This window comes from Dendrobates tinctorius, unplaced genomic scaffold, assembly GCF_039654945.1.
Source record: "Dendrobates tinctorius isolate UK_male_01 unplaced genomic scaffold, ASM3965494v1 ptg000018l, whole genome shotgun sequence".
Taxonomy (NCBI): Eukaryota; Metazoa; Chordata; class Amphibia; order Anura; family Dendrobatidae; genus Dendrobates; species Dendrobates tinctorius.
In genome coordinates, this window is record NW_027361686.1 from 16,109,932 (window position 1) to 16,121,116 (window position 11,185).

General features: G+C 43.1%; 1 long non-coding RNA gene across 1 annotated transcript; it reads left to right on the plus strand.

Annotated features, from left to right (window-relative positions):
• Window positions 1-390: 390 nt before the first annotated feature.
• Window positions 391-10,395, plus strand: LOC141082561 (uncharacterized). Its single transcript, XR_012230535.1, has 2 exons — window positions 391-1,984; window positions 8,104-10,395. It is a non-coding gene; the product is annotated as an uncharacterized lncRNA (long non-coding RNA).
• The last annotated feature ends 790 nt before the right edge of the window (window positions 10,396-11,185 follow it).

The following is an 11,185-nucleotide window of genomic DNA, read 5'->3' on the forward strand; positions in this document are numbered from 1 at the left end:
TCTCGAGGTTGGGGTTCTCTTAAATGCGCCTCTTTAAAGGAGTAAATGGATGGCGTCTAATGTGACCTATGATGGGTGAAATATGAAGGTGATTTCTAATGTTGAGTATAGAAAACACCTGATGCTATCATGAATAGGGCTTGGATCGGCATGTATGACATTTTCTGTTGAGAGGGCTATCTATGTGCAACTGCGGAGAAGATCTGCAGATTGAAATTAATTCTAACCTTGTCGAGAATAGCGTGGCACTACCACAGGGTGCACAAGTAGGTTCCCCAGACCAAAGTGAAATAATAAAGTAACTTGGCACTCAACTGAATGATCCTTTATAAATGAAGTTTTATTTTTATGCAGTCTTAGAAGACTCTTCTAAGACTGCATAAAAAATAAAACTTCATTTATAAAGGATCATTCAGTTGAGTGCCAAGTTACTTAATTATTTGAAATTAATTCCAAGTCCGTACACCGCTGACAGGCTGATCGCGCATGCACAGGCTGCTCTGTCAGTTATTTGGACACCGAGAACGGAGTGAACACGCATGCGCAGTGGCCGCGCTTGCATTCCAGTGCGCCCCACAGGCCGGAAGCTGTCAGCGCCGATAATCCAGGCCTCCTGTGAAGACAGGAAACATCTAATGTGGAGCGTGGTATAAAAGATGGGCAGGTGAGCAGCCTCCTAGAGGGCATTTTTAAGCATGAAAGCACTAATTCACATCTTGAAACTCCCCTGATGAGCTTGACCATAGCGAAACGCATCGGGAGAAGGGAGCAGTTTGCTTATGGAGAGACCCACCACTATACTGAGAGTGGCTGAGATCTTTCCTTAATACATGCCGTTTTTTGTGTATGCAAACTCTAAGAAGGGGGTATTGGATATGGATGATATGTGTCTTCTTAGGTTATGAGACACATATGAATTGGAAACCCCAGTTTGCTTTGTTGTGCTGCCCATGTTGGATTATTTTGGATCCTTTCGTGCTGCTATATGGTCTATGGGACGTGTGTGTTTACATTAACTAGATAAAGGGTAAATGCAATATTTTCTCATTGTGGAGTACAATTCCCCTCAAACCATAGACTATGTTCAGTATTCTTAAGGGAGTATATCTCCTATGATATGAGAAGAATACTGTGATAGGCACCACTAGCCTCAAACTTAGACTGCTTTGTATAAAGGATAACTGAGATATATTCCTGAGCATTGTCATTTGTGATAAGTTTCCTAAAGAAGGCTGGGTGTCCTGGACATCACATAGACACTTATACATGCGATTCTCTGTATTTTGTTTGTCTTTTGTCCCACGTGCACTTTTTATTAGGAACTAATGTTCCTATTTAACATATTTTGAATAAAGTTGATTAGTTTCATATTGTGATATTTTTCATATATTCTACTGGCCAATTAGAAATGGTGTTTATAGCTCACAGAGCATAGCATCTGTTAAATATTATTAGTTATGGATTTATATTAGTTATGGATTTATATTAGTTATGGATTTATATATATATTAGTTATGGAGTTGTATTCTTATCACACTCAGTTCTGTACGGGACATTGCCTTCCACTGACACTGCATGTGCTATTTTAGCAAGTGGTAAATGTCAGCTCCACTACATATTTTTGTAAGCTTGGCTCATGGTAAATGTCAAACTCCATATATACCGAGATCACATGCTTTAAGAGACGTATATAATTCATGGCTAACTGTAGAGGTCGCTGGTTCCTTCCCTCACCATCATGAGACACAGATTTCCCTCAACTTGCCCAAAAGGGGGATTGAACTTTGCTAACGTCAGTCATATGTGCAAGTTATCAGGAACTCCACTATTCACAAGAATCAGACAGAACCTAGAAGTGAGGACTAAGAATTGCCAGATGGATTGAGAAGTACTACAAGTGCCAAAGTGCCAGACGTGCTGAAGCCAGACGTGTGAAGACGAGCCCAGCGTTGTCCATCAAAGGAACAAGCTGAGACATTTCAAGGTAAGAGAAATAAAATGTGATATAGAAGAGTTAATGGTTTGCTTTTATATCCCTTTAAATGCCTTTAAGACTTCAATTGCCTTTTGCCTTATTATTGCTAGAATTATTCTTATGTAGACTAGTAGTCTCTGTCTTCAAGGAAACTATGCTTGTTATCATATTTGTTCTCAACAACGTGTTCTGGGTATATTGTAAACAAGGTACGTACGACCCTGAGGTGATGGTGGGGGCCAAATGAGCTCCAGAGTCACATATTGTTGTAAATGGTATAAAAACATGTCTTATATTTCATTACGTCAGATAAAGTGATTTGACCACGACCCGTGTGTGTTGAGTCCTTTGTCTCCAAGCGCTTGTCATCAGAAGGGCGACAAAACCTCTCAATCTGGCATCACTGGTGATCTGGAAAGATCTGACGCTTGGTCAGAACAAAAACAGCTACGACAGTTTGGCGCCCGACGGGGACCGTGGAAACCAGTCTATTCGGAATCCGGATGTGGGAGCTTCCTGGGAGGTTGAAAATGCAGAATCCAGGCTGCAGCAGGTGAGAACATTTATTCTTACATTGATTCTGCATCTGCAGCCTCTCTAAGGATGCCCACATACCTCTGGGTAAGACTGTAACAGCACGGTTCAAAAGAACCCACATCACCAGTGAGGGGTGAGTATGTCTGTATGAGAGTTGTATAATAGAGTAATAAGATAATAATTGTCATCTGTATTATCTGTTAAACTGTTCTGGCAATATACTAATATACTAACTGGTTGTGCACTGTGTAGCACAAAGTCTGGGATAGACTCTGTGCAGTTTTGTATGAGGCTGTGGTTTTTGGTTGCTCTGGTTTTCAATGTTTCTTGTTGTTTAAGAAGTTGGCTTTGGTGTTCTCGGAGTGTCAGTGGACACTGCTGTAGGTTAAAGCGTCAATCAAATCCAAAGTGCAAGATAGTCAGGCTGTGTGAATCCTTGTATATATGTCTATGAGAACCTCTGAATAAGATGAGAGATGAGTAATTGAGTATAAAAAAAAAAATCCGTGAATGAGCACGTATGAATGAATCATCACACATCATTTTTGTGTCAAGAGATTGTTACCTTTCTAGTTGTGGGGGAATCCCGGACAGATGCGTTATAGATATTTCAAATCTACATCTGAGACTGAATGAATTGAGTAATGATATAGCTCGTGTTATATGTGGCATTACATTGTAAAGTTTCCTGAATGCATTTGGCCAGAAAAAGGGCAAGGCATGGTTAATCTCATTATACAGTTATCTGCTCTTACAGTGAAATCCCGTGATTTTGAGTTTTCTTTGTAGAAATTGATTTTGATAAGTCTAAAGAACTACGGAACTCTGTGAAGGACGCTCTGATGGGAGGGGGTAATGATACCGCTGCGCAGTTTTTCTTCTCCCTTCGCTCTTATCTCTGCTGAGTGTGAGCTGTGCTCAAAATTCTCTGTAATTCTATCCATAAAGTACGCGCTGAAAGATTTGTGCATTTTAAAGCAACAGTACTTAATTGAAGTTGGAAGTTAAAAGTAAAATATGGTGCCTAATTTAGAAGGAAATTGCAAGTGATTGTTTGGTCATTAATGTGTTTGAACCTGCTTCTAGTTGTGTGATTGATTTGTATAGCAAATTGTGTATCAACAGAGGAGGTAGCCGACTGTACGGCTGATAAAGTGGGTTAGAGTCCTATCACACCTGGGACTTCTTACTTTAGTCAGCAGGTTTTATTGTTGTGGGTGAGAGGCGAGGGTGAGGAGCCCTCTGGATATACCTTGGCAGGCTCACTCTGACTTGCTAAGTGTGGCCTGTAAGACAGAGGTCCAGGCACACTGGGAGGGCATTTCAGAAGAAAGGTGAGCTGTCTAAGGTTGAAATAGCCTTCCCACAACAATCCATGGAGCTGGGCTGGAAGGATGCAGGCCTGATCCTATTCTAGCCAGCTGATCTAGCGGGTGAGAGGCAGAGAGCCTTCCCGCTACATCCTGTAGGTCTACCGGGTGAGAGGCAAGGAGCCTTCCCGCTACACCTTGGCAGGCTCTCTCTGACTTGCTAAGTGTGGCCTGTAAGACAGAAGTCCAGGCACACTGGGAGGGCATTTCAGAAGAAAAGTGAGCTGTCGGCAGAAAAAGGTTGAAGCCATGGCAACTTTTTCTGTGTACCGTCGGTGCCCCCAATGAGATCCAAGAGAGCTATGCAAATTGAAAAAGACAGAGAAGAAAGGAAGCAGTAATACAGGTTGGACCAATTTAAAAAAAAAAAAAAAAAAAGGCAAAAATACCAGAGTGTGAATGTTTGGATGTACAAAAAGGCACAGACAAGGGAAGAAAATAGCAAGTGAATAAATGATGCTTGAGAATGAATGTGCAGCAGTGTGGAAGGTGTATTATGAATGTTTTGATTGACAAAGAGTAACCAGAGACTCAGACAAAACAGATGGACTTGTAAACACTGTGATCAAACTCAGACAAACCCAGACTGAATAGCTACTTGTGTGACCTGTGCTACTGACCTAAGCGAGTTGCACTAAATCCTGTCCAGACAAGATCATATGTAGTGACATAAGAAGCTGACATAATAGAGTGGGTAGTGGGGACATTGACCTTTGAGGAGTAAGCTGACAGTAGACATCAGACGACCAACCCCATGAGTGCGACTAGAATAAGAAAGATGCAGGTGTATTATCCCTGGAGCCCCTCTGACCAGCTAGCTTTGTTGAAACAGTTGCCTGACCCTGAAGACCAACCATTCCCATTTTACAGACACATACAGGAAATACAGCAGACATATAAGTGTACCTGGGCAGACCTAGAGAGGTTGGTGAGTTTAAAGGCAGGTGACGCACTAGGACATATAATTAAGACACACACAGATGTGACAAAGAATCAGGCTTGGGGCATGGATGATAAATCTGCACTGTCTGGGGAGACATACTGTGAGTCACTAAGACAATGGGCTACAGTGGAACAATCAGAGCAGTCTGTACTCCTGATTAACGTGACACAGCAAAGAGGAGAGAGAGTAGAGATGTACTTTGGACGGTTACAGCTGAAATGGGCAGACATGGGGTACATTTGCATAAACCCACTTGATGTTAGAATACTGGTGAATGCATTCATTGACGGTATGAACAAAGACTTGCGAGACGCAGTACAGACAGCCAGACCTGAATGGAGACATGTAGATCCGAAAGACCTCCTTAAGGTAGCTAAAGAAATTGAGCAAACAAGGACAATAAGACGACCTGTCATGTATGCTGGAGCACAAGGAAAACAGTGGAGACGTAGTAAGGTACCAAGGGACCTAGAAACAGTGAGGTGCTGGAATTGTGGTACTTACAAAACTTATTGTTAGTGTCAATACCCCTATGAATTTACTGGGAGCAGATGTGCTGAGTGCGATCCCAGCCACCATACAGTACTCTCCTGAGGGTATTACAGTCACAAGTCCCCTCTCAGATAAACATTTGTGTAAGATTGCGGCAATGGTGTATATGACAAAAGCGGTGAAACTAACACCTGACACCAAAATGCCTGAGGATGAGGAAATGGGACAGGTGCCAGACACTGTTTGGGCAAGGGGAAAAACGGATGTGGGTCAGTTGCCCATTCCCCCTGTCATGATTAAAATGAAAGAAGGAACCACTCCCCCTTGTTTAAAGCAATACCCCTTGAGCCTAGCAATATCAATAGCCAAATCAATTGCCCCGAGCAGAGATATTAGAGAGTATGTTAAGGCAGGGGTTCTGGTGCAAAGAAACCCCCCCTTTGGACTGCAAAGATCTTCCCCCTGTGACACCACTTTGTATCCCATTAGGAAAAAAAGAAAAAAAAAAAAAAAAGGAACTCAAGGGTTTGCTGACACTTACAGAAAGGTTCATGACTTAAGGGCTATTAATGATGATACAGTGAGTGTGACCTCAATCGTCCCTAACACACACACACACAATATTGTCACAGATCCCAGTAATGTCAAAATGTTTCACAGTCATTGATTTAGCAGGTGCATTTTTCTCTGTACCCCTGCACACAGACTGTCAGTATCTTTCTCCTTTACTCATAGAGGTGAACAATATTGTTGGACAGTCCACCCACAAAAGGGGGAAAGAAACCCCCTGCCATCTATTCAGCAGCGATGGCAGGGATCCTTGAGTAGTGGCAATCACCTCATCCGCTGATTGTACTATTACAGTACGTGGATGACCCTAAGGGTTGCAAGGTCTCACGTGACCAATTACAGTATTACAAACAAAAGGTGACATTTGTTGGGACATTATATTACCGAAGGTACCAGACACCTGACAGGAAACAGGCAATTCAAGATCTCCCTCTACCCAGGTCACATCAGCATCTATGCATCTTCCTAGGTTTAGTGACCCGGGACCTCACACAAAATTGATTGTGTCTGTGCGGTAGGAGCAGCCGCACTACTAGGAAAGGCATGTAAGATCACACTGACGTTTCTTTTGACAATCTATTCCCCACATGACATCTATGCCATACTCCTACAAGTTCAACCAAAACATCTGTCTATGGCCAGACAGCTCCGACTTGAGTGTGCTCTACTAATTCCTGAGTATGTCACCCTCAAAAGATGTAACGTTCTGAATCCAGCCACCCTCCTGCCTGTGGATTCAGAAAAGGGGGAATTGGTGACCGTATTAGTGAGTGAGGAAGGATACTTTGACATGACGCATGAACATGTCTGCATAAGAACTGATGAGTCAGGAGACAGTTGAGTTTGCACACGTTCATGAAAAACCTGTTCCTAATGCAGACTTTGAGTTTCTTTTTTGTAGATGGCCCCAGATACCACCAGGATGGACGATTCTACACTGGGTATGCAGTAGTATCCTCACATGAGGTAATCCGAGCGGAACCACTCTCTCCTCACATGTCGGCGCAGGAGGCAGAGTTGAAGGCACTCACTGAGGCGTGTAGAGCCGCTGCAGGTAAAGTCGCTAATATTTTCACAGATTCGAAGCCCATTAAAAATGCAGAGCTGGTGAAACAATTGATGGAGGCATTGATGTTACCAGTCCAGGTTGGCATTGTCAAGGTAAAAGCACACACAAAGGTGACTCCGTGGAGGTAGAGGGCAATAGAAGGGCGATCAAGGCTGCTAAAATAGCACAAGGTGGCCTAGAGAGAGCAGTGGACGGTGGCGGGGAGTCAGCGTATTCCAGCCACATTGGGTCTAGATGTCCTGAAATCCCTCCAGCAAAAGGCTGCCCAAACAGAGAAGGTACACCGGGGGGAGACTGGGAGCTGAGCTGAACTCAAATGGAGTATGGGAGAATAAGGATAAAATGTGCCCACCAAAGTCCCTGTTCCCAATCATGGCGCAAGCAGCACATGGCCCCAATCACACCTCAAAAAGTCACATGTGTGCCATGGTAGATGCCTTCTGGATCGCTCCTGGTTTCAGTTACGCAGCCGCGAAACTTGTACAATCATGCCTCATCTGTGCACAGCACAACCCAGGTAAAACAGTAAAAGTCCCTAAGAAAGCGACACCTAGGCCTCTCTACCCGTTTCAGAGACGGCAGATTGACGACATACAGCTACCAAGGTAGGAGTGTATGCAAATATCCTAGTATGTGTAGATCTCTTCTCTGGTTGGCCGGAAGCCTATCCGGTAGAACGTGCAAATGCTAAAATGACTACAGACAAACTGATGAAAGAACTGATCTGCAGGTATGGTGTCCCAGAAACCACAGAAACAGATAGGGGTGCACACTTCACGGGAGAAATAATGAGGGAAGTCATGCAGGCCCCGGGTGTACAGCAAGCATTTCATACACCATATAGGCCACAAGGTAGTGGGAAAGTGGAAAGACTAAATGGGACACAAACTGAAAATTCAAAAGGCCATGGCAGACACAGGAAAGAGCTGGGTGGAGTGCTTGCCTCTTGCACTCTTTTCAGTCACACACACTCCAAATAGAAACACAGGCTTGTCTCCCTTTGAAGTCCTGTTTGGTAGTGCACCAAAGACTGGTCTGTACTTCCCACAGGTGCTACAAATGCAACACGGTGCTATGACAGCCTATGTCCAGGCCTTGCAGGAAAGACTTAATGTGGTGCATAAACATGTGTTCTCATACATTCCAGATCCTAATGCCAGTGCAGATGTGCATCAGCTGAATCCAGGTGATTGGGTGGTTATACGCAGACACGTGAGAAGGATCCGGGACCCACGATTTGACGGCCCCTTCCACGTCCAGCTGACCACATCCACTTCAGTAAAACTTGAGGGAAAGTCCACCTGGATCCACGCCTTTCACTGCAAGAAGGTCCTGTCAACAGCAGAATGACTGTTCTCCTCATCACCTTGCTGACCACATCCACTTCAGTAAAACTTGAGGGAAAGTCCACCTGGATCCACGCCTTTCACTGCAAGAAGGTCCTGTCAACAGCAGAATGACTGTTCTCCTCATCACCTTGCTGGCAGTGACAGGGTTACTGCACTCTACAGAGACACAGGACAAACTCTTAAATGCTGATTGGGACAACAAACTTGTTCGGCATCATGCTCTTCTTATAAAGGACATGGAAGGACAGAAACCGAAAGACTGTTGGATCTGTACACACAGCCCTGTATCCGTGAGGACTATGCCGTTCTTAGCCTTACCTCTGGAGACATGGGAGGTATTAACCCCACACTGCATACACAATGAGACTTGGACTCAACCTAGGTGTGCCCCGTGATATATCTGCCTCATTGGCTATAGTCGAATGGGCCGCTAATCCCTGGTTTCAGTTTAATATAACGCGGCCTAAAGGTACAAATGTGGTGGCGGGAATATGATTCAGATGTCGGAAATATGGTCGCCAGGAGGAGGACTGAGATCCCTCACTCAGACCCTATTCCCAATGATGGACGGTGGTTCAGTCTTCAACACACTGGAGCAGACACCTGTGGTGAGGACAATAATTACACTCATGATCAAACACAGGTTAATAAGACGATGTACCAGGATGGTATTGAAGGCTGTAGAGCATCTACGGGTAAAATAATAAGGAAAGAAAGGGGTAAATGTACATCTGGTATAAGGGGAAAACCAATGAATAATACTTGGTGTGCCCATAAGCCTGCAGTAGGTCAGGACTTTTGAGTTTATACCAATGTATACAGACCCCTGGTCACGTTTGTGTTCTCCCTGAAGGAGTATTCTTGGTTTGCGGACATCGTGCCTACAGGTGGGTGAGCCCGGACATAAGAGGGGTCTGCACTCTTGCTAAACTGACACCAGCCACTTTCATAGTTCCTCATAGTAAAATAGACACAGCAGCAGTCCCAATTCACACTTTGTATAGAAGGGCTGCAGACAATAAGCCCCAGCCAAATGGTAGGCCGCATCTAGTAGAGATGGGGATAACAAAATATTCAGTAGTATGCTAATATACCCCTTCATAACACAACTGTGGGATAAATTAGTGGAAGGTACCGACTACCTGGACGATCAGATTTTCCAGATTCTTGAAGTTCTAAATGAGACTAATACAATACAGAGACAATTAATCGTAGTTACTAACCAACATACTATAGTACTAGATTACCTGACAGCAAAAGAAGGAGGAATGTGTCAAATAATTGGTCCCACTTGTAATTATATCGACCCTGCTGGCAATCTCCAGATCAAGGCCAGTATGGACAACGTAGGTGAACTTAGAGACCAATGGTTAAAACAACACAGTGCAAACAGAGACTCCTGGTGGGGTAACGCATTCTCTTTCCTAAATCCAGTAAATTGGTTTAATGGCTTAGTAGGATGGATTTTTGGCATTATATAGACTTGTATGCAAATTTTGTTGGTTTGCTTATTGCTTTATGTAGCCGTAAAAGCGCTAATATATGTATTACTTAAGCTACTGAATAATGTATGCATAAAAAAAGAATCTAAGGCTGAACCTTCTGTAGTGTATCATAGACCCCAGGTAGCCATTGCTGATGGGGAAGGTGAGTGTCCACACTGAGGGTGGATGGGTGAAGCAGGTAGGAAGCCCCCTTATGGGTACTAGACCCATGAGAGAGTAGCTCCTTTGTGGACATCACCTGACCCTGTGGCAAAGGTTATACCATTTACAAAAGGGGGAAATTGATATAGAAGAGTTAATGGTTTGCTTTTATATCCCTTTAAATGCCTTTAAGACTTCAATTGCCTTTTGCCTTATTATTGCTAGAATTATTCTTATGTAGACTAGTAGTCTCTGTCTTCAAGGAAACTATGCTTGTTATCATATTTGTTCTCAACAACGTGTTCTGGGTATATTGTAAACAAGGTACGTACGACCCTGAGGTGATGGTGGGGGCCAAATGAGCTCCAGAGTCACATATTGTTGTAAATGGTATAAAAACATGTCTTATATTTCATTACGTCAGATAAAGTGATTTGACCACGACCCGTGTGTGTTGAGTCCTTTGTCTCCAAGCGCTTGTCATCAGAAGGGCGACAAAACCTCTCAATCTGGCCTCACTGGTGATCTGGAAAGATCTGACGCTTGGTCAGAACAAAAACAGCTACGACAAATGGATGTCATTAATTCTTATGCTAAGCAGAGTAAATTGAAATTTAAGTCTGTAGATGAGTCTAATGTAGACGTTTTATGGCTCAGCTTCTATGCCGAGTGTGAAAAAGAAAATCAGAAGTTAGATTCAACAGAGAAAGAGATAAATTAAAAAATATTCTACAGATGGTAGATATATTTCATAGATCTGTGTCAGAGAAATCCAAAAATGATTGCGTGAAGGAAAATAGTGATGTTCCCGAGATTCACTGTAATGTGGAGAAACCGTTACAAATAGCAGCAGCCATTCAAGGTGACCTTGCAGACGTGGAACAAGATGGAGAAGTAGGAGGAGACTTCAGAACTGACGTAGATGACGTACAAGGGAAAGACGTACCATTAAAAATAGACGACTCACAGGCCCAACTCCGAAGTAACGTAAGAAAAAGTTTGCTAAAAATATGCAAAATCATTCCTGCATATGATAACAAAATCCATGTTTGTAGAAACTCTGAGGTTTTTGAAAGTTGTTTTGACAAATTTGATTTATCTAACGAGGAGAAGAATCAGTTGTTCAAAATGTGGATCCCTGTAAACTTTGCTAGGAGATTATCTTTAAAGTTATCTGGTGAAAAACATGATAATTTATCTGATAAGGACAGATTAAAATGTCTCATTTTTTGTT